The following is a 26,566-nucleotide window of genomic DNA, read 5'->3' as shown; positions in this document are numbered from 1 at the left end:
TGACTGCTGAGTGATCATCTGCCAGGCTGAGGAAATCAGTTGTCCCCTCAGGCAGTGAGACGTGTCCAGGCACACCCTAAACTAAAGTAATGGTAATATTCCAGCTCACCTTCTCTGACTCCTCCTTATGGCACCAGGAGTGCAAAGCTTGGAAGCAGTATCTTAGAGGTCTGGACTCGGTTGCGAAATTAAGACCACCTCCGAGAAGAGACTGTGTGATGGCGTCCTTCTCATTCACACAGGTAACCACCTAGGACTTCACCTGCCTCTGGCCACATGGACCTTGGGTCACTATGCTGAACATATGAAGTCAGGTAAACTTCTGATACTGGAAGTGTGGCGAGGCACCGGCCTTCCAGGAGGTGGAAGGACACAGTCTGGACCCTATGGGCATCACTGAACACCTAGTTAGCGCTACAGTGGTTGGCACTGCCCTGTTGGACCTAGTGAAAGAGGGTGGCGTGCTCCAGGGCGGCATTGGGGATGAAAGAGCAGACGGAGGAGCTATGAAGGACAACATGGGAGAGAACCTCGGAGGGATCGTGTCCTGTCTGGAGGACCGTTGTGGCCAACAGAACAAGCCGGAGGTGTTGACTAGGGAGTCTGGCAGGAGAGGGAAAGAGATCATCGAAACTCACCAATGAGAATCTGAGAAGACGGCACCACTGCCTCAGACAACTGGAAAAGAAAGGCCACCACCTTGGAAAGCGGCCCACAGGATGAGGTCGCCACGGCTCTCATCCCGAGCCTTGGCCTCCGGCAAGTAGAGCAGAGGGCCGGGGTAGTAGGGATGGGTGTTTGCTTATGCAGGAAGTATTTTGGGGATTTTAGCCTTGCACGTGTGGCTAGTGTAATGGTGTTTATGTTGTCTGCTTTGCAGTATTTCTGTCAATACTCTAATCAACGAGGAGCACCCCAATCACTAACAAAAGATTATCTTAGATCCCCTATAAAAGAAAACTCTTCACGTCCCAAGATTCCCAATCCTTTAGGAAGGAGACAATGGGACTATAGCAGCTAAGAATTGTGCACAGTGGTGTAGTACTGGAAATAAATACAAGAGAGCACAGGACTAGACCTGAGTATTTAAAGGCCTCTGTCTTTTCATCTCCGGGGTCACAACCACTGTGTGTACTTGAGAGGGAGAGAGAGAAATAATAAAGGACCAGAGAAGAATTAAAGAAGACACCCTGATGATTAAGAGTGTACTGTTCATGGGAAACATTTTCCTTGTGCTATAAAACAAAATTACTACAGTAAATCACGTTCACCAATATGCTGTTGTCCAGACTCATCCATAGTCCTGTTAATGGAAGCTTGGTTAGTGGCGAAGACTCAGAAATTGCACTGGACACCACAGCTAGTGAGTCACTTGCAAGTGTTTCTGCAGCCATTGTCAAGCCACATTAGTCTCTGAAACTAATTCTTCAAACAAACTCCCCCTCCTATCCCAGTGATGAGATTTCCACCAACCACTCCAAGAGACCATCACTCTTTATCACCATAGTTTAAAGAGCTTTCATCCTTAGTGAGTGGTTGCGAAAACTTGAGTGCACAAACTCTAGGAAAGTTTACCTTACTTAGCAGGACAGAATACTTCCATTAAAGGAGTATTTTATTTCTTCATTAACATTTTTATGTAGTGCTGATGCGGTGGAGGACATTGGTGAGCTTTAGAGTAAACATTGAGGACTTAAGAGGTAACCAATAAGGACGTATGTGCAGAGCTAAAAACTTGCAATTTAATGAGAGGAAGGTGTGTTTGTGGTTGAGGAGGTAATGGAGGTAGTGATCTGACCAAAACCAATTAAAATGAATACGGAGTGCCTGTTTTACTTTTGTCAGGTTTGGTTACGTTCTCTGGATGATATGCAAGGAACTACAGATTTCTGCCTGCACCAGTGAAGGACTGGTTCAAGCCTATTAACATTTTGAATCATTATTGTATCGTAATTGCATTTTTATGGGCTTTCTACTCCTCCTAACGAGGCATTGAAATGCTCTTGGCAGGTAGTATGCTACTGTCTATCCAACTGTTAGTGGTTATTCCAGTGGTTAACTATGTTGTAAGTGTGTTGGTTATTTAGTTAGCCTAATGCTCTGAGTAAACTGTTTGAAACATTTCCTCCAGTTTCTTGTGGTGGATTAACTTATTATGAGTTGGGTGTCATTGTTAGAATGAATTTGTGCGGGTGGCAAAATGCCATAAGTAAATATGGTGCAGAAGATTAAATATTGGGAGATTGCAAGGAGAGATTAAACAGAAGAAAAATATTTGATATTTAAGAGCAGGATGAGTAGATGGTCTACAAAAGCTTAGGACTTGCAGAGTTTATGATGTGAGGGGTATTGTTGGTTTACAAAAGTAAAAGTATAGTAACAACTCAGAATACATGCAGCAGCAGTAAATGATTGTCCAGTCAAATAATTGCTATTATGAAAAAAGGTGTATTTACATACAAACACAAAGTAAGATATGACATTCAACAAAAAATACACACAGACCCCCACGGTCAGAGCTCAAGTGTTTTATAGGCAGGGTCCTTGATTCCCACTCTCCTCTAGCCAGCGGTAGTGGTTATTCCGCACACATTGTAGGCAACATTCAGGTTAAACCTCACTAGTAGTCTGTGTCTTAGGAGTCCCACTCTGACTCTTTATTAAAGTCAAAAGCTTGCCAGCGCTGAAGTGCAATCTGGCAGGCAAAATCCCTTGGTGCTGCCTGCCCCTTAAATCAGTCTTAACTGCACCAGCAGGATTCGAGCAGCCATAGTCTCTGAGCACGCCGCTGTCGTGGGTGCTGAAGCTGTAAGGGCTGCCTCCACTACAAGTGGCACTGGAAGAATGCGATTTGGTGTCCTCAAATTCCTTACACACTGTTCTACAGCAGCCAAGGGGTTCTCAGTTCTCCTCCAATGCTTGCTAAGTTTCTTGGGATCCTCCCCACAGCTGGGGGTTTTTGGGACGATCCTGGTGCTAGTCCTCAATCACGGTCTGGACCCACTCGAGTCACGACAGTAGACTATGAACCAATCAGCACAGCAGTAATCTTCATGGCGGCCCCACCTGTCATACAGGGATACCGATTGGGTACTGTAGATGGGCTGCAGTCCGATCGGCACAGCAACAGTCCTCACTGCAGCCCCATCTGGCATATGGTGTTACCAACTTGGTATCGCAAAAGGACTGCAGCCCAGTCAGAAGTAATCTTCACAGGGGCCCCACGTGGTATATGGGGTCACTGATTTGTTACTGCACATGGGCGATGACACAGTAGGTGCAGGATCAGTCACAGCGCACTTCATGGCTGCCTTCCTCTAACATACGGAGGATGCTGACTTTTCCTTGCACGCGGGCACCTATCTGATTGGTGCAGCAGCAGTTTCTTCACACCTCACTACGGGGATCCAATCTCCAGTATCTCCTTCCCCCACTGGACCTTGCTCCCTTCAACACTCTCCTCTCCCTCACCGGGCACACTGTTCTTGGCAAGCAGGCAGGCACTGGTGCTCCCTGCTCCAAGGGCAGATTGTCTTGGATTCACTGGATGATGTCCCCTCACTCAGCTGAGAGACTACCACGCTATGGTCCTCATCCTAGGCACAAGCAGAAGTCTTGCAGACCTTTTCCTCGCAGAGCCTGACTGGGTGCTTGACTGTTGACAAATTTTGGGATCTCAAGCTCCCCTTGTTATAGTCCATTTCCACACAAGAAATGTGGTTTAGCGTCTGAGTCTTTGAAGTTTATGTTGGAGGTCTGCTTCCTTTTGAAGTGCCTTCACCTCCAGAAAGCAGTCTGTCACAGCAGGAACAGCTCCATATCTGATAGTCCCTTTATACAGGCCATGGGAGTGACTAGACATTCACACCTGAATGCCAGCCACCGTGATGTATATCAAAAGGTTAGCCCGGGGCCTACGCCCTACTCTATATGATTCTTTTATCAGCCCCATATTCTTTCTGAGATTTGCCCAGCCCCCTTATCAATGACCTCTTTCTGAATCAAGGAGAATCCTTTGAAGTGACAGAAGCACCTTGCTCTCCCTTCCTCCAGTGCGTTCCACCCAGCTTACAGGAATGCAGCAATACACAAATCGGTCTGGGAGAGTTCTTCTACCTCTTCTATTTATATTCCTCGAGTCATCCTTGGGTCTCCCAAAATGGCACCCAGAGTCTTCCATATATTGTACTATTCACAAGCACACATACACCCAACACTTGCACATAGCATACACACACTGCACAGCTCTACATCCTTTATGTATTGTACCATTCACAGGCACTTATAGTCTCAGAACATGCATATAATATACACACACTGCACATCAATGTATTATCCCTGTATTTGTACCCTTCACAGTCACACATATAACGCGTCCGTTCTGCGCCAGCAGTATTACACATCAAATCGATGCAGACTTACGGTGAGTTAAACACACAGCAGCGTAACTTTAAATGAGTGTTCCTGTTGGCCACACTCCAGTGGCGCAGGTAAAAGGGCACTTTCACTCCTACTTACCACTATACGGTATGGTGTCACCATCATGCTCATGCTGTGTAACTCTTGACAAATGCAGTAGCCTTTCACCACTTTGAAGGTAGCACTTTGGGCACACCTCCCAGTCCAAAAAGACCACAATCTGAGACAGGCCTGGGTCCAGGAACACATGTTTGAAAAGTTTAGGCTAAGTATAATGCTCCCAGAATGCTCTCTGATTAGATGCAAATGAAGTGTCATTTAGTAAAATGTTTTGATGCATGCTAGTATTTCCCAAAAATATTTCTAATGGAAAATCAGTGTAACCATTTTCAACACGATTATGGGAAGCATGAAAATAAACAAACACTGACAAAGCCAACTGATCTGACATATTTTTATAGGTCTTTCAGTTTCATCAATGCGTGTCTTGTTTTGACATGGCTTTTGTAACACTTTATTGTTGTGGGAGCTACCAGGCCCTCAACATTGTAACAAACACTGGCAAAAAAAAAAAAAAAACATTTTTGAACTCTAAAAGCACACGTTTCCACCAGTGGCATAACAAAGGCCCCGCAGCCGCCCTCCAGGGGGCCCCTTCAGCACAGCACCTGCCCTGAGTGAGTCTGGAGAGGGGGCTCCTCCATGTTCTTTGCAAAGGGACACCCTCCAGTTTCGTTACGTCACTGATTGCCACTGTAGTTCCTGACACTGAACAAAACTACTTTGTGTGCCAATATACTCCTTGTGGAAGAGCAGAATGCGATCCGTCGCAGTAAAGACAGCCGAAAGAGAGAGAAATAGAAGTTTAATAAAAACAAAATGTCTTTGTTAACACCAGACCTAATTAGGGACCAAGACCCACATGCAGGTAGCTTTTTGCATGTCGCAAACAGCGACTTTCGCTGGTTGCAACGTGCAAAAAGCACATTGCGATGCGCAAACCCAGTTTTGCGATTCGGTAACTTGGTTACCGAATCGCAAAACGGGTTTGCGACTCGCTATTAGGAAGGGGTGTTCCCTTCCTAATTGCGACTCGCAGTGCAATGTAGGATTGTTTTGCGAACGCAAACCAATTACAGTTTGCACCCATTTCAAATGGGTGCTAACATTTTCGCAAAAGGGAAGGGGTCCCCAAGGGTCAACCCTGGAAGAAGTTCTAATTCTGCCATTGTCAGGAGTAAATGTCCAACCTTTCTTATTATGGGAAAATATTAGAGAGAAGCTGGTGAAAATCTTTAAAACATGCAGGTTAGTAGGTTTGCAGACTCAAAGGCATTCCAGCCCTGGAACTATTGCTTGCTGCTTCCTCCAGCCCCAGTATGCAGATCTGCAGAAAGGTGGCAAAATAAGGAAGTTGCTACAGTAGGGATTGAAACTGCAAGTGTTCAGGCCCTACTGTGGTAGTAGCCCTGGCATAATCAGAGAGGCTATTATCAGAGCTCTTACATAATGAGATTGCTGCCATAATTTGGCGCCACACTACATGGCACCAAAGGGACAAGTAGATCTTTTTACAGGACAAGTAGATTTGAAAAGTAACCTGTCCCCTGGACAAGTAGATATTTGAATAAATTCCACACCCCTGGGGCTACTAGCTCAGCGACCTGGGCAGAGTTATGTGGTATGTGGACTGCTTCCCCTACTTTGGTGAGTGTTGTTATTGCATATGGCGTTGAAGTAGTGCCATCAGGGAGGAACCATCTATGTACAATGTCCCTTGAGGATTGCTGAGAGGTGTGTCTTGCAAATCAATCCTTCCTTTTGTTTCTTCTTCTGTACGTAGGATACAATCATGTGTGTCGGGGGTGCATCCTCGCCTGTCAGTCAGGGGCAGTAAGGTAGCAGGATTGAGGGTGGTACATCTCATTATTGTGATATGGCTAGCCAGAAGTGTTAATTTGTAACTGGTGAATCTGGCATTCGTAAGGTGTTGAGTCTTTGTCTTATTTGAGAGGGCATCCTCCGCATGTGGGGCCATCAATGCCAGAGGTGTATCAAGGACTATACCTGCAGACTGTCTAACAGCTACTGCTGTGGCTGCTACTGCTCACAGGCAACTGGGAAGCGCTCGCGCCACAGAGTCTAGTAAGGCAGAAAAGTAGGCGCAGGGACGTTGTCTCTCGCCATGTTTCTGTGTCAAGACCGAGAGGGAGCAACCTTGTTTCTCACAGACTTACAATGAGAATTGTTTGCGATAATCAGGGGTGCCTAGCACGGGGGCTGAACATAGGACTTCCTTTAGTTCTTCAAAGGCAGCTTGACAGTCAGGGGACCACAATATTTTCTCCGGGGAATCTTTGTGTGTGGGGGCCAGAAGTGGTTTTACTAATAAGGAAAAATGTGGAATCCAGTGTCGGCAAAATAAAGTAATACCAATAAAACCTCTAACCTCCCTTTGGGTTGTGGGGACAGGCATATTGCGAATAGCATGAATGCGGGCAGGTGTCAAAGTGCGTCCCTCCTTCGATAGCAGGTGGCCTAAGTAGGTGACCTGCTGTTGACAATACTGTAATTTGGATAGTGACACTTTATGTCGGTGACGCAATAAATGGAGTAGGAGAGCCACAGAGTCCATCTGACATTAATCCCGCGAGTCTGACGCAGGGAGTTGCAGCGAGTCTAGCTGGCTTTTTAGGACTTGGCTAAAGATACTGGGGGACTCCGTATACCCCCGAGGAGCACGACAAAAACTGAAACTATGACCACCTAGGAAGAACCCAAAAATATGTCTGCTGTCAGGATGGATGGGAATACTGAAAAAGGCATTCTTAAGGTTAATGACAGAGAACCAGGTAGCAGTGGACGGGATCATGGTGAGCAGTGTAGTGATATTGGGTACAACAGGAAGCTGGGGTTCAACAATTTTGTTAACTGCTCGCAAGTCGATGACAAAACGGAGTCCAGGTGGCTGGGAGGGGTCGGGGGACCTTTTTAACACAAGGAATATTGGGCTGTTGCAGGAATTTCCTCTTGTTTCTTCCACCACTCCTTTTCAATCTGTTCTATTATAATGTCTTTGAGAGCCTGTTCAGTGTGGTGAGGAAGTTTATATTGGGGTAGTCGGGGAAGTTGTGCATGGGCTTTTACTTTAATGGAGAAAGGAGGGATGATCAGGCAACCCACGTCCTCACTGCCTGACACCCACAGGGTATCAGGGAGTTGTTGTAATTCGGGTGGGACCAGTAGGGTGAGAAACTGTGGCGCGACGCCGTTGAGACCCATTGTTATGTACACACCATCCAGGGAACAATATATTGTTGCATGCAGTCTTTTCCATAAGTCCAATCCCAGCAGATTCTCATTAGAGCCGGAAGTGAGGATGAGGGGAGAATCAACAGTGTAGGGGCCTATTGTTAATTCAAGTGGCTGGGAAATGGGGTTAACCACAGGAACGCCGGAAAAACCGACTGACACTTTAGAGGTGCTGGACAAGGGGACCCCTGGGACCACATTCTTCATAACAGAACTCTTGGTGGCTCCAGTGTCCACCCAAAAATTTGCAGGCCCCATTAAGTTGTACCTCCACAGGCGGGCTATTCTGTTTAACTGGTATGGGAATGGGTCCTTTCCCTCCTTGTCCTACGCTGTCCCAGCTGAAGTGGAATCCCTGGCCTTCCTCGGGATCATAGCTGTCATTATAATACTGATTATTTTTTCGGGGCTTTCTGGTCAAAGTAATTAGTACTGGCTGTGTTACCTTGGTGTTGTGATGATCTATCAGGCCCCTGTTGCTGCTGGCCACCATGTCCTCCTCCTCGTTGTGCACCTCTCCCTCTTCCTGTTGGCCCTTGCCTATTCCGCAATGGCCAATGAGTTTCCTCAGAACACACTAGAAGTCGTGGTAAAGGACAATGCAAAAACCAAGCAAGACTGCACAAAACCAACAATGGATTACTGGACCTGAAGACCTGTGGAGAGAGGAGACCAAGTCCAGAAGTCGATGAAGAGTCCAGGAAGAACAGGAGCCCCTGCTAACCTGGATGAAGGTGCAAAAGTGGATTCTCCGGTTGGAAGAATTCAGAAATGCACCAAAGAAGAAAGCTGTGGGTTCCTGCTTGGTGCAAGAGATGGTCCATGTCGAGTAGTTGGCTGCAGGCTGGTTTTCATTGCTGGATTCTGCCAACAAGGCTTGGCTCATGCAAATGTTGCGGTTGGCGGGAAAGGACGCTACCAGGGCCCAGAAGGACCTGGGTGTCTCAACTCGGACTGAGAAGACAGAGGGGGCTCACAACACTTTAGAGAGTCCTCAGATGACCAGGCAGCACCCGCAGGAGTTCCAGAACATGTTACAAAGGAGCTGCAAAATGCAGTCGCCGCAGCACTACACAAAGGGATCACACGCTGCCGGAAAACAGCTCAGGGAGCGGAGTGTTGCAGGATAGAGTGCTGGGGACCTGGGCTACGCTGTGCATAAAGGATTTCTGGAAGAAGTACACAGAAGCCCAAGAAGCTGCAGAACACATGGTGCACAAGGGTACTGTCAGGCACGGGAAGGCAATCCCTCATCTCCACCAAATTTGGACAGCTGGACCTTTTGGACAGTCAGGATCACTTCGGTCCCCCACCTGTGTTCCAGGGATCATGTTCGTCGACAGGGGAGGAGTCCCAGAGTACCAGTTGTCGTTGCAGAGGTGCCTGCTGAAGCAGGGAAGTGACTGTGACTCCACAGGAGATTCCTTAGGTCCTTCTGGTGCAGAATGAAGACACCGTCCTCAGAGCATGCACAACCTGAAAACTGTTGCATTTGCTGGCAGGAGCTGAAGTTGCAGGGTCACAGTAGCCTTCTTGGATACTTTGTTGCAGTTAGTGTTTCTGAAGCAGTCTGCGGTTGATCTGACAGAAGCTGAAGCAGAGGATGCAGAGGAGTCCTGGTCGAGTCTTGCAAACCGAATCTGAGGAAACAACCAGAGGAGAGACCCTGAATAGCCCTGAGAGGGGGATTGGCTACCTAACCAGGTATGCACCTATCAGGAGGGGTCTCTGATGTCACCTGCTGGCACTAGCCACTCAGATGCTCCTAGAGGGTCTCCCCACACCTTGACATCCAAGATGACTAATGCCAGGACACTCTGGAGGAGCTCTGGGCACTATTCCTGGGGTGGTGATGGACAGGGAAGTGGTCACTCCTGTTTCCTTTTGTCCAGTTTCGCTCCAGAGCAGGGACTGGGGGTCCCTGAGTGGGTGTAGGCTGGATTATGCAAGGAGGGCACCGTTTGTGCCCTTCAAAGCATTTCCAGAGACTCAGGGAGGATACTCCTCCCATGCCTGTAACACCTATCTCCAATGGAAGAGGGTGTAACACCCCTCTCCTAAAGGGAATGCATTGTTCTGCCTTCTTGGGATTGAGCTGCTCAATTCCCAGGAGGGCAGAAACCTGTCTGTCAGGTGGCAGCAGCTGGGGCTGCAGTGGAAACCTCAGAGACCTGGTTTGGCAGTACTGGGGGTCCATGGTGGAGCCCCCAGGGTGCATGGAATTGCCCCCCCAATACCAGAATTGGATTGGGGGTACAATTTCTCAATCTTAGAACCTTACATGGCCACATTCAGAGTTACGATTGTGAAGAATTTGGTCCTGGGCAACGTGGGGGCACCTTTGCTAGTGCAAGGGTGCCCTCACACACAGTAACTTTGCACCTAGCCTTCAGAAACTGAAGGTTAGGCATATAGGTGACTTATAAGTTACCTGGTGATGTGAAAATGGCTGTGAAATAGTGTGTACATTATTTCACTCCGGTTGCAATGGCAGTCCTGAAGGAGTGTTTGTATGAGCTCCTTATGGGTGGCAAAAGAAATGCTCCAGCCAATAAGGATCTCCTGGAACCCCTGTGCCCAGGGTACCTAAGGACCATATACTAGGGACTTATAAGTGGGGGTCCAGTGTGCCAATCTGAATTGGAATATGGAGTCACTAGACTATAGTGACAAATTTAGAAACAGAGAGAGCATAAGCACTGGAGTTCTGGTTAGCAGGACTCCAGTGACATACTGACAACACAGTAAAACACACTGACATATAGGCCACAGACTATGAGCACTGGGGTCCTGACTAGCAGGATCCCAGTGAGACAGTCAAAACACACTGACAAACAGGTTGAAATTGCGGGTAACGTGCCAAGAAGGATGGTACTTTCCTACAATTCCTATTCTCTCACTGTTCCAAACCCTGAAGGCCTGGCACCTGCTTAAGCCATGTACCCTCCCAGAGCTGCGTCATTCTTGTAAGTCTACGGTCCCATTGGATAAAACGTAGGACTGCCTTCCAGCAGAGCAGTGTCACCCGTGTGCAGTCGGGAATATTGTGAGATATCGGTGTACCATACAGTAGCCCGAAGAGACTGTCAAGACGCAGGAGATGTCGTGGGAATGATAAGCGAGATTGCCTTAACCCCTGCATAGCCAGTCGTTGATCATTGCTGTTTGGACATGCAAGGTAGTATATATAAAGATCGGTCATTCGGAGCCCCCATCATACGGTGATTTCTTTGAGGAGGTGAAGAGGTGAAGGCCATCTGGTGACCACCCCCACCCTTCCTATTCCCTGCCCCTTCCAACAGGCACCCAGAAGAAGGTGATAATCCTCGACATGAGTGTTTGGAACCATTTTCATGGGATCGGGTGGGGTAAAGTTTGCCAGGAAGTGGGGAAGGCACATCATCTTGAATAAGACTCTGCAACCGCACAGAATTTAGAGGTGGGAGCCCCATTTCTGAAAATTCCTAATTAAGGCTCTTATATTATAAGGGGTTGGCAATTAAGGGTCCACGCCATGTCTTGGAGGTGTGAGATATAAACCCCAAGGTATTTTAAAGGAGAGACACTGTATCGGCAACCCGGGGCACCAGATGTCGCCGCCTGTCTCACCTTCAATCGGCACCAGAAGTGATTTTATTCATATTATTTGCAGGCCAGATTCTTCCACATACAGGTGGAGGATTTCAGGACATCTGGGACCCAAAGATTGTGGGTCTCCCAGGAATAATAGAATGTCATCTGCATAGAGAGCTATGCATTCTTCATCACCTCCTCCGGCTGCCGTCCCCTAATCCAAGCATCGCATCTGATCAAGCTTGCTAGGGGCTATGTTATTAGAGCAAACAGTAACAGAGATAGATGGCAGCCCTGACTAGTTCCCCTGCAGATTAGGAGGGACACAGTCTGGTCACGAGGACCTTCGCAAACACCTTAATGTCAACATTGATGGGGGAAATCAACCTGTATGAGGAGCAGGGGTCCATAAGTTGGTTCGCCCTAGGTATCACCATGATGATGGTAGTATCCAGTTTGGTGGTTGGTGGAGGACCCATGCTCCTTAGCTGTAGTATAAGGGGCCTAAAGGAGAGGTTTCAAATGAGTGTAGTAGCTTTTAAAGAATTCAGTGGGGAACCTGTCAGGTCTGGGGGTCTTGTCTGATTTGACATCAGAGAGAGCCACATCTATCTACTCCACAGTGAGTGGTTGCTCAAGTTCACGGGCTAAGGAACGAGAGATCGAAGGCAGAGGGATATCCAGTGGCAGTGGGAGTGGGGATGCCACTTCCTGCAGGGGTGCAGAGATCACCCCGTATAAGTTTACATTATAAGCCGCAAAGACTTGTGTAATCTCAGGTATACACATATGGATGGCTCTGGAGGGATCACAAATGGCCAGTACTACCCTAGTTGAGACATGAGTCACCAGGAATACTAGTTTTAAATTCACACAACTCAACTATGTTCATGGCAGTTATCTCACGCCCCACAGATTGAACATCACTGCTCAGAAGGATGATAAAATGCCCCGGGTGAGCAACAATTGATGCCGACTTCACACACATGACGTGGTGTTGGCTGACAATAAACAGTAGTTACCTGCGAGCTACGGAAAACGCTGTGTAAAACAGGATTGCTCACAGCAGAAACTTGTTTGCTGAGCCTGTTTGCATCTCCAAAAGTGAAGAGTGGGGTCCGGATTTCTTAATCTAGCCTTAGTGATAGCCAGGCAGCTGTAGCAATACGCTGGTGGTCCCCTGAAAATTCACCACGGTGTAGATGGAAAGAGGAGGTTAAGAAATAGGTGGAGGTAGAGGTTGCCATCTTGGACACTGAGAAACGCCAGGTACTGCATTAACACCCCATCTTTGACACTGAGAGGTACTAGAATCATTTGACAGCCCTGTTGACTAGAACTGGAGGACACTATTTTTTAACCTGTTGCTACCATGAAAGGAGGGGATGGAAGCCATAAGTTGAACAATATCATAATTACCATGCCTACCGTATGGAAACTGCAAGATGTTTGGGGGCAGGGACAAACTTACTCTGTAACACCTTTGGGTGCATCCCACTTTAGGCGAACATAAGAAACTTCATGTTTTTTTCTCCCTATGATTATGTTTATTTTATCGTTGTTAATCATTTGTGTCGTTCTCCTGATAAATACTTGAAAATTGATCAACTCTCATCACAAGTCAAGGACGGTTACTTCTCATTGAGTTGCTGAATGTCCTGGTATGAACATGTAGGACATGGATAGACATTAGCACAACATTAATTTGTTTTTACAAGAATTTATGAGTAAAGAATGACGGAAATTCACAAGAAATGTTCGAAAACCAATAAGTACAAGTCTAAGAAATAAAATGGAGACTACTAATTAAATTTGTTTTATAAGAAACAGTGCTATACATTTTTTAATTCCTATCAGTGTTCAAATATTTCTGTGGAAAGTGCTCTAACACTAGTAGATTGAGGCAGTTTCCACTGCCTGAAAAAGAATCAAACGAATTCACGATATCTTTGTTATGCTAATAATCTGCCAACATTAAGAGAAATTTGGCATTTTGCATGTATAAGGATATTAAGCATTTAATCCTATTGAATGAAGACTTGGCAAGTACAACAATCAAATGTGAATTAGTGAATATTGCATATAGATTATAATGAATTGATCACCAACTATAACTAGGAACACTACCGCAAAGCAACTCTAAGCTTTGAACAAAAGCATCACATTTGTGCCATTATTTCATGTCTTTCAGACTTCATCATTATTCACATAACATTGGCCATCATTGTTCTGAACTTCCTGCATACTAGACAAGCTTTAGAGTCTGTTGAGGTTTGGTACAGATGATGGAACCAGGGTAGTGGATTGAACTACAACATGCATCTGAACCATGAAGAAGCACGATTCCCTGATTTTCTGAAATATGTGCAAACTATTCAATTATTTTTGACAGAACTGTCATGACTTTGGGTGATATATTGGGGAAGCAATTAGCACCGGATTATTGTGGTGTTATTCCTCTATTGCTTTGTACTGAAGTTACTCTAGGGTCTATTAGGATGCACACTATCATCTAGACTCCACTAGGCAGTCCTACTCCTTCCCTCTCTCTCTCTGTTGTTGATTAATTCCATTTAGCCGTGTCTGCAGCACTGCCATTCATAAGGCCAACTTGCACACAATTTGCCCTTCCAAACAGACAACCTGTGGCCTGGAATATTATAAGAAGAGCAGTCTCATTAAGTGATTGCACTGCTTTTGTTGTTTTTCACATAATATTACCACTTGCAGAGGTAATTTTTATAAATGTAAATTAGTAGGTTTATTTAATGTTTTGCGTAAATGAATGCATAAATAGGCAGATATTTCACTGCATCATAAGCACTCCTATCCGAATAACTTATTGGTTAAGTTATGTTTTTTCTTTCTCTTTTTTAGACAATCCAAAATGGACGATGCTAGATTTTGGAGTCCTCCAAGAAAAGTCAGCGGGACTGGTTGATTGGAGAATATGATGTGTCTTGGGCTGCCAGGTGTACATTGAGGAAAGGCTGCTAAGACCTTTTTTAAGTATGCACATTTTCACATGGTGACATGTAATTCTGCATGTCTTAAACCTGTGTTAATTGGCCACATTGTTATTGTTTCGACAATTGTACAAAGGCAAATTGAATGTATGTTTGAAAAAGTAGTGAATTATGTTGAGCTACAGACCTGTTGTTAGCTAAGCAAACAGTATTCAGATGGTCAGGAGGCGCATGTAATATCAAAAGATGTCAGCCTTATTTATGATTTAGTTCTGTTAAAGTTTTATTACATTTCGAAAATATAGGCAACACATCATCAACATCTTCGTCCTTCAGACACCCCAGTGATGAAGTAACTGGGGGCTCATTATGTTACAAGGCTCATTATTAAACGAAATCCTTAAGTAGAGAAGATCTTGAAATCTAAACCGGAATTACCAACAACACATAGCTCTCACTTATCTGTTTGCCAAGATGCAAGAGGAGATAGACAGAAAAAAAGAACTATTCTACATCATGCAAACAGTCCATTAAAAGAGGACTATGCTTCTTTATATTTCTCAGATTGCAGCAATAGCTGAAAAGTGTATTTTCTAATTCTTCACGAGCTTATTTATTTTTAGAAGCCAGCCTTCAGCAACTTGAACTTCATTGGACTCCCATACTTCAAGACCTGCTTTTAAGAAACCTTCAAAGAATGCTTGTCATCTCCTCTCCTAAATGCTAAATCTGGGAGAGGGTGAGGGGGGCTCAGTATGATTAAGTACAGCTGAGACTTGATTCCTACAAAGCGTTTCATCACAAACCAGTTCTAGAAGAAACAATACTGACACCATCTCTTAGGTGTATCTTAAATTAAGGTCCACTTTTTCATGTGACCATAAAGCACATGACCTATTTTGTGGCATTAGTGGGTAATTCTAAACCTGCAGTCTACTTAATTCTGCACCTCTGTGCATTCCCTAGTCCCATAACATGTTCCATAAAAAATATCTGTACAGCGAAGAAGCAGATAACTCACCATCCTGCAGAAAAACAGAAATAATTGGATTCCACCATGAATCATGCCACATAATCCCATTAACTTTACAAGTTGCATGAGCTAAATAATTACTTGTATCCTAACTTATACTTACACTGTAATTATTCAGGTCCCACCATGCCAGTAGCCAGCCAAACGTGCCTCTCCTTTAAAATGCCAATCTCTGTCTAATTTTTGCAGCATATTACTTGGTTTCTAATTTTTTATCTGTGGGTTCCTGCACAAAAACCTAGGACTTTTTCAGGAAGTTTGTTACTGTTCTCATTTAGCACATCTATAACAGAAACAGGAAGCCCTATGAATGTTCAAGAAATGAAAGGCAAGAACCATCCTAAAAAAAAAAAAAAAAACCTGCGTTTACCAGGACAATATAATTCTGGGTTCAGACGTTCTCAGGAAGCTAAACATAATTCACTTTCCTGACCATGCCAATATTCAAAGTTCAACAAGACTGGTTTGGGATACACCTAAGTTGTTTCAAAATTCTTTGTTGAGTACAATCTAAGACCGGTGGTTGCTTCAAATAATATCTTTGCTTATTCCCTTGAGTTTCAGATTCATCTTCTAAGCAGTTGATTTTGTGGCACCAGATCCAAAGAACTTCAAGGAAACAAAATAAATTGCAAGAGAACATTTGAGAATTAGTTTAGAAAACGAGCAATTGTGCAAGCGCTAGAGAAGGAAGAAGGGCAGGGTTAGTACTCTGTGCTAATCCTGGTGTGCATATAGTGATGTGAATATAGACTGACTTAAAATACTTGAATGTGTACCTTCCAACTATTCGTTTCAGGATGAACACCCTATTATAAGCAATTCTGCTAATATCTTTAGATGATTTTTAGCCTCAGTAGACCTGAAGGATGCTTATCAACATGTACCAGTGAGGAAAGAGCACCAAAATTACCTGTGGTTTGTACTGGGAGGAGTTTATCGGCAATTGTGGGTGTTACCATTCAGACTGAAGCGCTCCCCCAGACTCTTCATAAAGATTGTAGCGCTATGATAGAAATGTTGCATGAACAGAACATTCAGATTCACCCCAAATGATTTATTGACAGTTTCTTGTTCTGTCATTCTTGGCAAGAGAATAACATTGTAACTTAAAGCAAATAAGTAAATGTTCCTATTTGTTTTTAGGCGGCTTGCCTGTTTGGGGTCTCTGGGGCACCCCTTCATAAAGACCCACTGATTCAGCTCGTCCTCCAGAATTGGGGACAAGCTGCACTGAATTTCAGAGCCATGAGTCCAGTAACAGCCAGCCTGGGGAATTGGCTTCTTTGGTAGTTGGACCGTTAAAATGTAGAAAAGGGATTGTCCCTAGAACTCCAAACTCAAGTGGTCATATCAACAGATGCCAACAGGAATGGTTTGGGCTCAGTGATGTGTTTGAAAACAGCTCGGGATGTTGTGCGTTTTATGGAGAGAAAAAATTCTTCAAACTTGAGGGAGCTGGAGACTGTATGTAGAGCCCTTCAGGGTGTCTCAGAAAAGGTTGGGGGGGGACAGCAATGATGGTGCAGAACATGTTGAGCTCAGAAGAGAAAAGTCTGGTATCTCTGAGGGCAGCTCATTGTAAGAGGAAGGTACAGTCTAGTGGCAGATATTTCAAGGAGATTGTTCCCCTCATCACATAATCTTAGGATAACACTTCACACTTTTCAGGGAATCTGTGAAACATTTGTTGTCACATCCATGCACCTGTTTGCAGACTGTGAAAATGCACTGGACCCTTCATTTTTTAAAAGTTTTTGGAACCTGTTGGCCATGTGGGCTAATGCATTGATCTGTCAGTGGCCCAGTTCTGTTATACACTTTTTTCCAGTCCTTCTGATTCCTCTTCTAATTTCAAAGATTTAGAGAAATGAAACCAGATCAGATCAGATTCTGGCTTGTCCCTGTTTACCAAGGAGACTGAGGTGTTCACTTCTCAAGGAAAAGGCAATAGTCCGGTGGGGTTCCTGCTGTTAAATCTGTATCCCCTGTTTTCCCCCAGCATCTCTTCAAAGACCGAAGTTGGCGGTTGGGAGAATGACAGAGAGGGGCTTAGAAAAGCACGCCATTCCTCATCAGTCTCAGGTTTTGTTCTGGTGTTGAAGAAAATAAAATCCATCACAGCAAGAATGCTGTCACCATTGGGTATCCTTTACAAAATGGTGTGTAAATCAATATTTTGTTCCTATTTTTTGACCTCCAGATTACATGCTTCATTTTTTATAGGATGGATTTGATAAGGGCTAGTCAATATCCACCTTGAAATTACAATGGCTAGCCATCATATCTATTCATTCTCAATGAAGATCTCACTCTGTTATTGAGGTATAGATTTCAAAGTTGTTTTTAGGCTTTTTAAATTTTTTAACAAAATAAAAAACGTATTTCCAGACTGGAATCTGCTATATGTCATAAAGTCTTTGCAAAAATCTGCCTGAACCATTAGAAGAGGTTTCAGTCAGAATTAAGTCACTGAAAGTTGTTTTTCTGATGGCCATTACTTCTACTCGAAGTCTGCGAAAGCTTAATGCTTTGTTTAGCCCCTCCCCTCTTTAAATTTGAGATTTTCGGAGGCTTGTGTAATTTTTTCTGAGATTGGATTGTAATTGTTTACCGAAGGTTAATTTCCTTTTCCACAGGATGTGGGAACTAGTTATGCCAATTTTATGCTCCAATTCGAATTCAGATCAAAGGGGATTCCTGCTCTTATTGGGTGTAATCAGTTCTGTGATAATCTGATCATATAGATCAGTGTAATTCAGGAGATTAGAGTCCTCGTTTACTAATTTTGGGCAAACGAATAAGGGTGTGAAGGCTTCATTTTCCCTTTGGTGGATAAAAAAAGGTCATATATGTGGCTTACTCAAGCTCAGGATATGCTCTTCAAGGTTTTAAACAAGCCCTTTCTGGAAGAGAAATGCCATCTCCATTGGCAGAATGGGTTGGTGTTTCCATTACAGATGGGCGTGGGCAAGATCTTCTGTCTTTTTAATGTTGAACGCAGCTCAAGGAAATACATTTTGTTTAGTACAAATGATCTGAGTTAAGGAACGGTTTCATGAGAGCCTGTGAAGCTGTAACATATTCATTTATTTCTCAGTTAAAGTTTTGATAGCATGACGTCTGTTGTGTGTAATACTTTTTATAACCCATTTTGTTTTCATTAGCATGTTTTCATTTAGTAGGGAATGGGATGAGTAATGTGGTGGATGAGATAATGTCCAAATTGCTTATCAGTAATTGTTTTTACTCTTATTTTTTTGCCCAGTAATTACATTAAGTGGTTCAGTAAAAAGTGTAGTAGGGAGCTTGGATATAACCAGAAGTCAGGTTGCTATTATCCTGTTAAAGTAGCTAAAGGGAAGGTGAAAAGAAGAAAAAAGGAAACGGAAGTTGGTTGCTTGGTTAGGGAGGTGGAACCTTCCAAAATAATTTAGTAAGTACCTGGATGTGGCACATGCATTCTAATAAATTAAGATTGCCAGTAAATAATCTGAACATGACATTTGCCACTTGGGGAGGGCTGGTTATTGGGGACATTTAGAGTCCGATCCCCGCCTATCCAGGAGAAAACTCCCAGTACCTATTTTAGTAGCAAGTGAGAAGAACTAAGCCAGGTCTTGAAAACACAAAAAGAATAGCATCCATTTTCCAGTAGATGGCTGCACCATCTACTGGAAATACGTTATAGGACTTGTGATTTTTCCTTTAAAACTTCATAGTAGATCCAATGTGCAGCTGTGCCAAGCCTGTAAAGTAATCACCTCTCATCGGCAAGCCTATCACTTTGCAGGGTCCATGACATCCGTACCCTCCCTCCTCCATCATAATGTTTGACTCAATATCCACCAAAAGTACACCCACTAAAATTTAAAAACTGAGGTGGGCATCCTCCATCATACTGTGTAGAGTATTTCTCAATTCTTTATGTGGAAAAAGAAGAGTTTGTCTCAGACTACTTCACAAAAAGGAGCTTAGCCTAAAGTATTTAGTAGAAACATTTCTGATAGAGACTTATAACTTCAGATTTCTTTCCTTTTGGTTATTCCCCAGGTGTCAGACTGAATTTAGAAACTTTTCAGCAGTACCTGTACGCGTCGGTAGATGACACCCTGCGGGTCAACACTGACACTTTTCAGCTCTAGAAATAACATGCCGGGGTGTTACAGGTGCCACTCCCGCACACTGCCAAATTTCCTTTCTTTCCCCACCACCAGATGTGGATCCTGAGTTACCTCTCATCTATTTGACACCCTTTATCTCACAAAATTTTACAGTGTGCAAGGGAAATGTCACCTCTTGAAACAGCAGTTTTTAAACCCTTCAAGGACTGTTGCAAGCATATATCTGTGATGGATCCTGATCAGATGTGCCTGTTGTTCCTGGGGTTGAGTCGTGACTCAATAACTGCGTGTTGGACCCAAACGCCATAGGAGACGGCGAGCGACACTCTGTCACCAAGCGTCCAAGGTTGTCTTGTTATTGGTCCACGAGTCGTAGGAGACGATCCCAATTGTCATTGTGCTTCACATCTTTGGGTAAATGGGATAAAAACATAAATCTTAGCAGGTCTCCGCCCCTTCCTGCTATTTTCCTGAAAAGGTACGAGGGCGTCGCCATAACTGTCATTCTGGCTGTCGAAGTTAGAGCCCCTCCCTCAAGTTGTCCCAGCACAGCCAGCATTTTCCAGGGTGTCTGTGATACCGTGATAGATCAAAGAGTTCTACAAGGCCATGCTCCGAATCTTCTGATCCCCTCTGACTGCCTCTGGTGCACCTGCGGCTCTTGGTGAACCAAGAGGCCCCCATCTGGGATACAGCAGAAATGTTCACCCTGGGCACCATTTGGAACTTCCAAAACTATCACGGGCCACTCCTGGCTCCTGAACGGACTTTGACTCCATGATACATGCTAGTTCCTGGAGCGTTTATGCCAATGCTGTCGTCATTAGTGCCGGTAGGCGAAGTGCCCATTTTGGTTTCTGACTCTGATTCAACACGGCTCTGACCTCAACCGAAGCTGCAGTTAGTTTCCACTGAGCCGCAACCTTCCATGCATAGCATTCCCCAAAGCAGATCTCATACATTACATTCCTAGTTTGGGATGGAATGTGACAACGATAATGCCAGAGATGAAATTGGGCATTTTACCACAAATAAAATTGGTATGATGACCTCCAGGATGCCAGTGGCCTTGACACCTCTCATGATTCTGCCCTTCTTTCACCCCTTGGTTCTGCCTTCTTTTGCCATGGTTATACAGAGATTGGCCAAAATGCTCAACCTCCTGCTCCCTACCAGAGAGGTCAAAACTGAACACCTGCTTCCTTTTAATAAGGCATGCCTTGGTACCTGCCTAGCAGTCTTGGCCAATCCTTGGTCTGGGCCTTTAGTCAATCGCCAGAATACAAGATGCTATGGGCCAGCCTCTGGCGATTCCCCACGCTTTTTGTCTCAGCAACCCTCTCCTGAAAGCTTCTTTTTCCTGCTTGGTGGTTCAGACTTTCCCCAATAGGACAAACCCAAATACTTTTTTGACCACTCCCTCGGATAGGCAGCAGTAGAGTGTAGGCATTTGGGAAAAGGTATGATCTTCCACTAGTTTGGCTCTCAAGTTGTAGGGGGATGTGGCTACCCGCTGAAGATGGCGGGTGGACTCTGACAGTTTCTCAGGGTGCTCTTAAAAACCCATTTATCTGCCACCATCAGTGGCCTGCGCGCAGAGCCTAGTCGCAGTGCTGAAGTGGGTGATCTGCTCCAGTGCCTCCTGATACCGCTCTGACCAACACTGTGTTAAAGCTGTAGCTGGGGGCCGCCCTCGGACAAGATGAACCATGTGACTGGGGGCGCAGCCTGCCCTCAGCAGTCCCATGGTGCATTTTCATGCTCCCTCAGTAGAGCACTGATTGAATCTTCACCAAGGGGTAGGCCTCTCCAGGACCTAACCTCTTCCCCCCCCTCTAGTGATAACTAGCCCCGGTCTTCTAGACCAGCAGAGTACACCCTTAACCACAGGACTCCCTGCACCTATTTAACGTGGGCCAGGCTACTGCGGGCCAGTCCGTGGTGGACTGTGAACCCAGCCTGTTTCTAGCAGAGGGGTCCATAGAGATCGCACCAGAGACCCAAGACCGGAGGTGGGCACTTCTTGGCTGCTGGCACAGCTAGGGTCTGCGCATGAGCCGGCCTACCTGCTGCTCCTGAGCTATTTCCAGCGGAGTGTGATCAAGACAAGCTGGCCCTGGGGACTTTACTTTTTGCCTGCTTTCTGGCTCCTCGACCCACCAGAGCTGGCCTAACAGTGAGTTGGAGAGACCTGGGCCTCTCAGGCGGGCACAGCCTATAACACAGGCAGGACCGGTGCCCCTAGCTATCTTACGAGGAGGCATTAACTCACCGCAAGCCCCCAGCGCTAGTATACCACTTAAAGACTCCCTTAAATCATTGCAACTAGAGCTGGGATGTGTTTCACCATTACGTCCTTTCTCTCCCCCCTTGAGCCTTTATGGACTATTAAAGAGCACGCATTGCTGCCAGTGTGCAACATCTGTTGATTTGTTATTGCATGCCCAGAGGTGCTCCCTACCTATACCATGATACACCACCTCCAATGACCACCAGTAAAACGTACCTCCTTCTAGTATGTGCTGACCTGTCATAAGTGCTTGTTCTCTTTGCTGAACCCATGGCTGCTTGCCTTTGAACTATACAGGCCAATACGTATGTTATCTTCGGCCTGCATAATGAGCCTCTGAATGAGCTTCCTTCCCAACTCTTAAACAGTGTACATGTCTTACCTCCATGCTCTGAATGCGTATTTCAGCTAACCCCACATAAGCCCTGGTGACTGGGGTTCGACCTGGACCCTGGGTATCTGCGAAGCAGGAGCACCTGTGGCTCTTCATCTGCTCCTGGATATGTATCCCTCTCTGCGCCCCCCAAATTAGTCACCTTAGCAGAATTTTGTTATGGCTCACACCAGGGGCGCCAGGCTGGTGCCGACACAAGGCTGAGGGAGCTCTCAATCACGACTCGTCTAGTCAGACTGCTTGCATGGTAGAGGACTACATTCTGCCAGCGACATTGGACCCTGCTCAGAGCAAACTTGATGTTATCCTCCAAGAAATCCAAGATTCAAGAGCCGCTATAGAACATCACAGTGGTACGCTGAGGACGGACCTGGCCATCCTGTGTGCTGACCACTGCAAAACTGTCCGACAGGGTAAAAACAACAAACTGGCATAGCTACCCTGACTCCAGAGCAAACTGCCCACAGAGCTGAACTGGCTGATCTTCTAGGCCAAGAGCGCCTCTTGCACGGCAGGGCAGAGGATGCTGAGGGTCATGTGTGACGCAGCAATGTATTATTGGGCTAATCGAGGAAACAGAAGGACCTAATGCTATGCTGTTTATCGAGAACTTGTTGAAGACCAGTGTGGCCCCTTATAGACTCTGTGCCTTCTTTACAGTAGAAAGAGCACATAGAGCGGCAACACGCCGCCTACCAATCCCATTGTGGCCACCATTATCATTTTCATTTTCAGGGATGCTGTTGCAGAAATCTAGGGAGAATGCTCCTATTGTTTTTGATAACTCTAGCGTGGCCCTTTTTCCTGACTTCACCTTGGAAGTTTAGGTCCAGATGGCATCCTTTCTCGCCGCAAAGAAACAATTCCGATCACAAGGTCTATCATGTACCCAAATGTTTCCAGTGTGCTTGAGAGTGGTCTATGATCAGCAAACTTTGTACTTTTATAACCCAATCAACTGGTTAAAGACATATTATCCAAATGCCCTTTGCCTCCTCCCACAGAACCATCATATCGAAATACAAAACGGCCTCCTCGATTTTGCCGGCTTCAGATCCCCCAATTGCACTTCTCAAGGGCAGCCCCTTTTCCTCTGCAGACCTTGAAGGAGCAATGAGCAGCGATTACCACAGTGTCTTTTTGCCAGGCATTAAGCCCACCTGTCTCCAACCAGCTCCTCCGGAAGCATTGCTTCAGACTATGGGTATGATTTCCCTTTTTCTTTGCATTATCATTTCCTGCCCTGTTGGTCTGCAGTTCACCAAGGAGGCTCACCTGTTGGTCATGGTGACCTTTGCCCCTTCAGACTTAAGTACTGTATTCATTATGTCATGCTGCACTAATAATGGGGTATTCCTGTGTTGCCCTGTATGTATCCCGGAATTTCTCACTTTATTGAGTTTTTGCTGTCCCACACTGACAGCCCCACTGGCCTAATCCCAGAGCAGTTGCTCAAGTTTATGCTCAGTTGAGATAAATTTACAGTTTTGGTCGAACAATTGTTCCCTGCTGGACCGAGCATTGGGGTTTTGTTGTTGTTGTTTTTCTTCTTTATGCCATATGCTGTGCACACACAATTCAGTGAACATGGGATGCTTGAAGGGAGGTCCTGTTCGATATGTTTCCTACTTTGATATGGAATGTTAGGGTAACGGGTTCAGTTCACAAACATTCACTCCCAACTCAACCACCATAGTGCTCACCTAGTTTACTCGCAGGAAGCCCACCTCTACTGAGTCAAATGAACTTTGTATAGAGTGGTCGGGGGCATTGTTTGCTGCTACATATTCCGCCTTTGCCCATGGGACAGCGGTTTGGGTATGGGCAGGAGTACCACTTGAGGTTACGGACTCTAAAATAGATATAAATGATCCATACGTTTTTGTCCATAGAAACCTAGATGGTAAACAGCTGGTATTGGGCAGTGTTTACGCTCCAAATACACAGAGCAGGATGTCTTTCTGAAACCTCTCCTTCGTAATGGCTGAATGGTCCCATTGTCCAAGGCTACTCTGAGGAGATTTTAATGCAGTTCTGGACACACACCTAGATTATTCTCACCTGCATCCCAAGTGCTCCATTGTTCAAACAGGAATACTCTTGTTATTACCCACCACACAAGCTTCACTCTCCACTGGACTGTATTTTATGTCCCTTACCTATGCTACTGCACATCACTGATTGTACTTACCTGGGTAAAACTCTTGTCTGACCACAATCTCCTTAACGTCAATATGCCCTGAGGGAGCATTCCTACCCCAGTCCCTATGTGACGTTTGCAACCTCTTCAATAGGAAGACAGTGTTTTCAAATGCACGCTGGCCACCACTCTCACCACTTACTATGCAGAAAACACTGACACTGCTTCCTCCCCGCTGGTAGAGTGGGAAGCATTCAAAGTAACAATACAGGGAGTGTCCATATCAACAGTGGCACATCAAACGATTTTAATCTACCTTAAAAACGCCGAAACGCGACTGGGGATTCTGGCTGGTGAGGTTGCCCACAATGATACCCATGCAGACAATCTGCAAGAATGTTGCTTTAATTATGCAGAACTCTTGGAACGCCTGAGTGTCATAGATTACAGTTCATACACACAAATGCTGCATGCTGAAGGTGACAAAGCAGGAGCATTCCTAACACATGATCCACCCACAACTATCCCCTATCCCCTAGCCCCCATCCCCATCCTCTTGGTGCTTGCACCCACCAATACCCAATAGATCATTCAAGTGGATATTAATACCGCATCATGGATCATCACACCACACTATACAGTCCCCTCCCATTTCCTACTGCTATTGCTACCTTCCTTGATGATTTACAACTTCCCAGAGTTTCAGCACATCGCCAAGCGGAGTTGGGAGCCCTTTTAACATGAGCAGAGTTGGAAGCACCTAAAACACGAGACGAAATCCGCCGTGCAATCAATGAACTTCCTATCAATAATACACCCAGGATGGCTGGGTTACCCATCAAATGTTATCCCATCTTTACAACCCAGTTACTTTCACATCAGGAAAAGCCATATAAGACCTGTCTGGAGACTGGTTCTCTCCCGGCCTCCACACGGCAAGCGCTAATCACTTCCTTGCCTAAACCCGGCCATAACTCAGAGGATATGTCCTCTTATAGATCTCTATTCTTATTAACAACTGGTTACAAGATACTGAGCAAAGTGCTGGTGATGCGGTTAATCCTTTTGGTCCCAGAGTTAATTCACGTTGATCAAAGTGAATTTATTTCACTCTGCAGCACTTCCTTAAATATCAGACGCCTGTAGCAGGACATAGAAGTGGCTCATGCAGGCTGCCTCTCTCTTGATCTTCAACAGTTATTGGACACACTGGGATGAGAATGTGTTTGCAGCACTAGTCAAATTTGGTACCCCCCACCTGTATCAGAAGGACTTATCTTTTATACACTGACCCCACAGCAAGAGCTAGGACAGGTTCCCATAGATCATCCCCATATTTGATATATATTTCGGTACTAGGTGGGAATGGCCTTCGTCGCCACTCTGTTTTGTGTTAGCTATGGAGCCCCTGGCACAGAGCATCAGATAGATGGTGGAAGACTGGTGTACACTACAAGGGCCACAACATCACTTTGTTTTTATGTATGCGGATGAAATTATAATATACGTCCAGGACCTCGCTATGGACTATACACCCATACTCACCTTGCTTCACTCGTTTGGCGATCTGTCTGGTCTTTGTATCATCCACGCCTAGTCCTATGCATTTTCATTTCAGGGACGCCTAACCGGGGATGCAATACTAACGGGCACACATAATATTCTGGTAGCACTCCACATGGGGCTTTATAGGTTTATGGGTCTATAGAACCACATTGGATCCATAAGGTGGCAATTTATATATAGCCATCAATTTGCTTCACTCACAAATACAATTATGGATCGCACTGCCCCATACAGTGGCAGGGCATCTGGCACTCTTCAAAATGGTTATGCTATCCTGTCTATAATATGTTTTTGTCAATTTACCGATAGCAGTTCCCGCTATTTATTTGAACCTACTTAATTAATTATTGATATATTTAATGTGGGGCATGGGACGGCATAGGGTGAGACTATCCAAACTGAAGTTGCCACTGGAGGAGTGTGAATGGGTGCCCCGGACTTCAACGCTTACTTTTTTGCAGGCCAATCACAACGGTTGTCATATTGGTTAGTGGGTTTTCAATTAATTGAGATTAGCTAACCACAACAGGTTCTCAGTCTTGGCAAACTACAAACATTATTACTACCATGTGCGACAGGCCCCCCTGTCACCTGCCATTATTACTTGCCAGTGCACTCACATACTGGAAACACGCTACCAAATACATCAATGCCCTCACCCCCCACACCCCACTCCCCCACTGTTGCATGCCCAATTTATCATCGCAAGGCCTTCCAACACATTTAGGCTTGCTCACGTCAATAAGGTT

The 26,566-nt window shown here is 45.3% G+C and overlaps 1 protein-coding gene across 2 annotated transcripts in view; it reads left to right on the top strand.

Moving 5' to 3' along the window:
• PLAG1 (PLAG1 zinc finger) overlaps positions 1 to 26,566 on the top strand; it is a 222,014-nt gene that overhangs the window by 64,660 nt on the left and 130,788 nt on the right. For both annotated transcript variants that reach the window (XM_069220201.1, XM_069220202.1), the window contains exon 2: positions 14,182 to 14,313. The gene's annotated coding sequence lies outside the window, so the exon portion shown is untranslated. The remainder of the gene's footprint in view (positions 1 to 14,181; positions 14,314 to 26,566) is intronic.

Source organism: Pleurodeles waltl, chromosome 2_2, assembly GCF_031143425.1.
Source record: "Pleurodeles waltl isolate 20211129_DDA chromosome 2_2, aPleWal1.hap1.20221129, whole genome shotgun sequence".
Classification (NCBI taxonomy): Eukaryota; Metazoa; Chordata; class Amphibia; order Caudata; family Salamandridae; genus Pleurodeles; species Pleurodeles waltl.
The sequence above is the reverse complement of the archived record's forward strand: the minus strand, read 5'-3'. Positions and strand labels throughout refer to the sequence as shown.